Source organism: Aedes albopictus, chromosome 3 (assembly GCF_035046485.1).
Source record: "Aedes albopictus strain Foshan chromosome 3, AalbF5, whole genome shotgun sequence".
Lineage (NCBI taxonomy): Eukaryota > Metazoa > Arthropoda > Insecta > Diptera > Culicidae > Aedes > Aedes albopictus.
The window spans coordinates 310,021,244-310,027,071 of record NC_085138.1 but is presented as its reverse complement, the minus strand read 5'-3'; positions in this window follow the sequence as shown (position 1 = coordinate 310,027,071).

Genomic DNA, 5,828 nt, shown 5'->3' with positions numbered 1-5,828 from the left:
GAAGTGCTCATAGAACACTAAGCTGAGAAGCAGGCATTGTCCCAATGAGGACGTTACGCCAAGAAGAGAGAGAGAGAGAGAATTGCTGGAGGAATCCCTGAAAATTTTCTGAAAGTATTCCTGGATAATTTCCTGGAAGAATCTCTGAAGAAATCCCTAAAGGACTTCCAGGAGAAATTCTTTGACGAATTGCTGGCATATTTCTTGAAGAAAGCCAGGAATTCCGGAAGAAAAGTTCCTGGGGAAATTCCTAGATTACATCCCGGAGGAGTAAATGGAGGAGTTCATAGTGGTATTCCTGTGAAAATTTCTGGAGGAATCTCTAGAGGAATTCTTGAAAGAATTACTGAATAAATATCTAGAGGAATCTCCAGAAGAATTCTGAGAGATTTCTGTTTCTATTTCTGTTAGTTTTCTATTTCTGAAAGAATCCCTTGAGAGATTCCTGGTGGAATTTCGAGCGGAATTGCTGGTGGAGTTCCTGGAGAAATTCTCGAAGGAATTCCTGAAGGAATCCCTGGGAGCTTCCTTTAAGAAATTTGTGAAGAAATCCCTGGAGGAATCTCTGGAGGAATCCCTGAAAAATTCTTGGAAAATATTTTAGAATAATTTCTGAAGAATCTGGAATCTGGAATCTGGAAGAATCCTTGGAGAAACTTTCGCAGGTTTTCCTGGAGGAATGTTCAAAGAATTTCCTGAAGAGATCCCATCGAGAAACCTCTGGAGGAATCCCTTAAGCAATTCTTGATGGATTCTCTGGAGAAATACCTAGAGGAATTGCTGACATAATTTCTGAAAGATGTCCAGGAGCAATTCCTGGAAATATTCCTGGGTGATTTCATGACGAAATGCCTGGGGTAATTCCTAGAGAAGTTCCTGGAGAAATTCATGGATAAAATCCTGAAGGAATGCCTGGAGAAATTCTTAGAGGTACTCCTTTGGGAACTGCTGGAGGAATCTTACTGCATGAATTTCTAGAGGAGTTCTGGGAAATTTCTGTTTCTTTTCTATTATTTTTCTATTTCTGAAAAAATCCCTTGAGAAAATCCTGGAGGAATTTCTAACGGAATTTCTGGAGAAATTCTTGAATAAGTCCTCGAAGGAATTCCTGAAAAAAATCCTTGGGGGAATCCTGGAAGAATTTTGTAAAGAAGTCCCTGGGGAAATCCCTGAAAAATAACTGATAGTGTTCCTCCAGGAATTTCCTGGAAGAATTTCTGAAGAAATCCCTAGAGGATTTTAAGCAAGAATCCTTAGAAAAGCTTCTGGAGGATTTCCTGGAGGAATCTTCGGAGGATTTCCTGGAAGAATCCCTGAAAAATTCCTAAGGGTATTCCTGGAGAATTTCCTGGAAAAATTTTTGAAAAAATCCCCAGAAGAATTTCTGGAAAAATTCCTGGAGAAATGGTTGACAAAATTTCTGAAGGATGTCCAGGACCAATTCCTGGATCAATTCCTAGAGAAATTGCTGGAGGAATTCCTGAAGAAATTCTTGGGGTAATTCCTGGAGAATTTCCTGGAATAGTTCATGGAGAAATTCCTGGATAAAATCCTGGAGGAATTGCTGGCGGAATCCTTGAACGAATTCCAGGAGGAATCTCTGTAGGAATTCCTTCAACAATTTCTGGATGAATTTCTGGGGGAATCTCTAGAGGAGCTCTGGGATAAATTTCTGAAAAAAAAACCCTGATAAATTGACGGAGGAATGTCTACAGAAATTTCTAGAGGAATTCCTGGAGAAATCCTCGAACGAATGTCTGCAGAAATCCCTGGAAAACCACTAAAAAAGTTCTTGGAGAAGTCTTTAGTGCAATTTCTGGAGGAATGCCTGTAGCAATTCCTGGAGGGAATACTGGAAGATTTCTTGGCGGAATTTCTGGAAAAATTCCAGAAGGTATTCCTAGAAAAAATCCTGGGAGAATTTCTGAAGGAATCCCTGAAGGATTTCCTGGAGTAATTCCTAGAGGAATTCCTGAAGAAATTCGTGGATGAATCTCCTAGGGAATTCGTATAGGAATACCAGAAATAATTCCTGAAGAAATCGTAGATAGAGTTCTTGAAAAAATTCGGGAGGAATCCTTAGACGAGTTTATGGAGAAACTTCAGGAGGAATCCCGGAAGCAATTTCAAGAGGAATTACTAAGAGAATCGCTAAGCAGTTCCTGGGGGAAGTACTGAATCAATTCCTGGAAAAGCTCCTTAAATAATACAAGGAGGAATTACTGGAGGAACCCTTAAAAGAGTTCCTGGGAGCATCTTTGGTGAAATGCTACTGGAGCACCGCATGCTAGATTGGTTTTGTTACTTTTGAGAGTTAAACTTTTCTCTCAGCTCATTTCTGTTTCATTTGTATGTGAGCCCCCCTTTTCAGAGGGGGAGGGTTCTCACACTATGCTAAGAACCTTCCCCGGCTCCATGCCTCCATGCATACAAAATTTCAAGCCAATCGGTTCAGTAGTTTCCGAATGCATAGCGGTCAGACAGACAGACAGACAGAAATTCATTTTATATATAGATGTATACTCACCACTGATTGTGGCAACTTGCTGTATGGTGGCGCTTGTGTTGTCTGCGCTAAAAATATTTGAGTTCTTACACAGCTTTCGAGTTAAAATTTGTTCTAGTTTAGATGTCTGTTCTCTGTGGTCTAATCTAAAAGAAAGGGCACATACTAGAAAGGGCTAATCATTGGAGGAATAACCTTTTAAATTCAGTTTAGAAAATGCTATCACATGTCCTCAAATAGTCTAATGTGGATTCCATTGGTTAATTCAAGAACTTTTTTACTACACTGGATCCTATTTTTATGCACCTGGCTGAATATGCGTAAGTTAAAATGTGCACATACAAAAAAAAGCATTAAAAGTGGGAAAATTGTGCATAAATTAAGTTGAGAGCCAGGGCCCGTGGCGCAAGTGCTTCATAAACAGATGACCGTGAGTTCGTTCGATGCCAGCCCTGGCACATTTGTCAGTTGCTCTTTACCCCTGAGAGCAGCTGACACTGACCCTCTTCTGAGCCCGTGGCTCAAACGGACCCGGATACTTGGACATCGGCCAATGTCAACTCATTATGGACGACCCCCCAAACGAACTGAAAAAAGGAACAAGCAGCAGCCACACACAACATCCTCGTGCTCATCATTATACCATGTTAGAGTAGAAAGTGCAAGCAGCGCGAAAAGCAACCAGTTCAATATACTAGCATTATATTACACATTTAGGCGCTGTAAAAAAGTGGATGTGCAGCTGCTAATTGGAATCGCTTATGTAGTGCCCTAGTGGTAAAAAAAGCTGGACAAGTAATTAAGAATTAAAAAAAGTAGTCTGTAATGAGCATGACCATGCTGAGAATGACGGGTTCGATTCCCGGGCGGTCCAGGATCTTTTCGTAAAGGAAATTTCCTTGACTTCCTTGAGCATAGAGTATCTTCGTGCCTGCCACACGATATACGCATGCAAAATGGTCATTGGCAGAGGAAGCTCTCAGTTAAAAACTGTGGAAGTGCTCATTGAACACTAAGCTGAGAAGCAGGCTTTGTCCCAGTGAGGACGTTACGCCAAGAAGAGGAGGAGGAGTCTGTAATGAGGAAACTTAGTTCGCGAGAATAGGTCTTGCACCTGGGCATTTGAGATGGAGACATGAAGTTTCTAGGAAGTTACCAGAGATCCCAATAAAAGGGGGTTTCCAGAGGATCCGGGAGCCTTCAAGGGGATTTCAGGACCCTTTTAAAGGAGTTTCAACTAGTTTCGTTGGTGCTCCATTGGGATTACGAGGTCATGACGGTAGCTATGGCATCTACGGCTAGAGGACGTTTGTAGGAGAGAGCAAAGGCAGGTAGCAGCGGTGTCAAGGAGCTTCAGGGGGAAGGAGGATGTATCAAGAAAGGGATTCCATGTGACTTCAGAGGCGCTTCAAGGGATATCAGGAGTAGTTCCAGAAGGTCTCAGGGGCGTTTAAGAGAGTTGTAGGGGTTACCAGGGAATCTCAAGGCACGCTTCAAGATGGCACCAGGGAGTCTCAAAGGCGCTTCAGGGGGCTTCCAGGGGACCTCAGGAACGCTTTTTCGGAGGTTTTAAAGAAGTTCATGAGGATCTTAGGGGCGTTTCAGGAGATCTCAGTGAAGTTGCAGGAGGGCCTCTGGCCCGTTGCATGGGGTTTCAGGGTTGTCACAGTGGGGTTTCAGGGGCATTTCAGGGAGTCTCAGTGGGGTTCCAGGGGGACTTGAAGACGCTTCGAGCCCTATCAGAAAAGAATAGCAACAAAATAACAGGGTAGGGGGATTAGGGGCATAATGGACACCCTAAGCAAATGACTATGTTAGGCCTGTATAACAGACAAAACCTTAATACATTATCATTTGGCTTACAACTTTAACTTGTTTCCTACGTATTTCAATCAGTTACAACAGGTAGAATGTCATTATTGTGAAGAAATAATGAATTTTAAACCGTGTGTTTTTTGGGGCTGGCAGGAAAGGTACGGGACGAAATGGACACCCATCGGGGCATAAAGGACACCCCTGCATATTTTATGCTGTATCATTAATAATATCGACCAGTTAAGTAATTTTCCTACGGAGATCAACGCCACGGATAAAATACTCCATCTTAGACGAGTTTACATCACATCCAAGTTAATTTAATAAATTTTAGGCTAAAATAATCGGATTGATTTTTTCCAAACTCTCTAAAACGATTAACAGTATGCAACGCGTATACATCCATTAGTAATTGCCAGTGTTCATTTCGCCCCGAATAGACTACAACATTGATATTGCTATTTTGAGTAAGTTTTGATCAAAAATATAATACTTCATGCATTGCTGAATCTGCGTATACATGTAGATAAGCTAATAATTCACTTGTTTGTATGGTGGACACACTCAAATACTCGTAATACCTTATTAGCTGCTGCTTCAAAATTATAAGAAATCCACCATATGAAAAACATACTTCAATTTCAATGATAGTTTGATTATTTTAAAGGAATATAAATGGTACTTTTGAAAAATAGAACAATGACTTGTTCCTTTACACTTATGCATTAAATGTTTTACATAAAAATCAACGGTTTCGGCAAAAACAGGGGTGTCCATTTCGCCCCGGGTGTCCATTATGCCCCTAATCCCCCTATTAATCTTAAATAACATTATACCTCAGTATGCCCTCCATTAAGTGGCCATTGGATGCAAAATAGCTAAAATGAATACCATAATTTTGTATAAATAACACCTGAAAAATAACAAGTCTTGTTATTTCAATAATAAATGCATACCGTAAATTTCAAGTGCTCTATTTTTTATCTAGAAGGTATTAAATAACAAAGTAATAACATTTCTTGCTATTAGATTGAACATTTTTCTATAGCTCCATGATGTAATAACAAATCTTGTTCCTCAGTTATTTTCCCAGCTAAATCAACAATACCACACCAATACCTAACTTTGCTCAAATACCTCCAATTGTTATTGTGGTGTTCTCATAACATTGCGAAGAATATATAGCAATACCAACTTGAGGTATTAGAGCACAGGTTGCTCTTTGTACGGTATTTGTAAGGTATGCTCTTCTGCTCGAATAAATGTCTCAGGGGATAACAGGGAAGTTTCAGAGAGTTTCAAGAGCGCTTCAAGGAGATTGAGGGAAAACCAGGAGTCTAAGAGGCGTTTCAAACGGGTCCGAAGGTTATTTCAGAAGTAACCTTGAGGCCTCCGGTGCATTTCAGGGTTTTTCAGGGTTGTCTCGGAGAGTACCAGCAGATCTCAGGGGCAGTTCAAAAAGGTCCCTGGAGTTCTTAGAGTTGTGTAAAGGAGGTCTCAGGGGGTT